The following is a 562-nucleotide window of genomic DNA, read 5'->3' on the forward strand; positions in this document are numbered from 1 at the left end:
GTGCTTCGTCTGTGAAGACACTCGTCACCCTCGGAACGGTTGCCCCCTGCGCAAGGCGCGTCAAGGTTCTTCGAACCATTGCCTCAACGCCTACCAGTCTGGTTCGTCGCGAGGAAAAGACACAACTCAGTAGGCGCGAGGCGACCTACTGGGGAAGTACTGAGTTCTGTTGAGCCTCAGAGAGGCATAGCTCAACTGGGCCCAGCCCCGAAGAGCTCCGTGCTTCTAAAAACGGAACGTGTGTGCAATCCGGGCTTGCTGGTCGTGGAGGCGACCGCAAAGGGCTTCGAGAAGCCATGAAAAATCCTCATAGATTCTGGGGCGTCCAACAATTATGCCCGACGCTCCATGATGGAGGGAAGTCAGCTGTATGCTGAGGCGCTGAAAGTGACATCGTCACTGTTCGCTTAGCGACGGGGACGCGTGTCACGGTCCCGAAGGTTCCTGTGGACGTCGGAGTCAAGTTTCTTGACTTTGATAGCGTGGAACGCTGTCTATGTTTAGACTTGGATGCAAGGTATGACTTCATCCTAGGAATGGCATGGTTGGAACACCATGAGCC

The sequence above is a fragment of the Plasmopara halstedii genome (assembly GCF_900000015.1).
Source record: "Plasmopara halstedii genome assembly, contig: Scaffold_2680, whole genome shotgun sequence".
Taxonomy (NCBI): Eukaryota; Oomycota; class Peronosporomycetes; order Peronosporales; family Peronosporaceae; genus Plasmopara; species Plasmopara halstedii.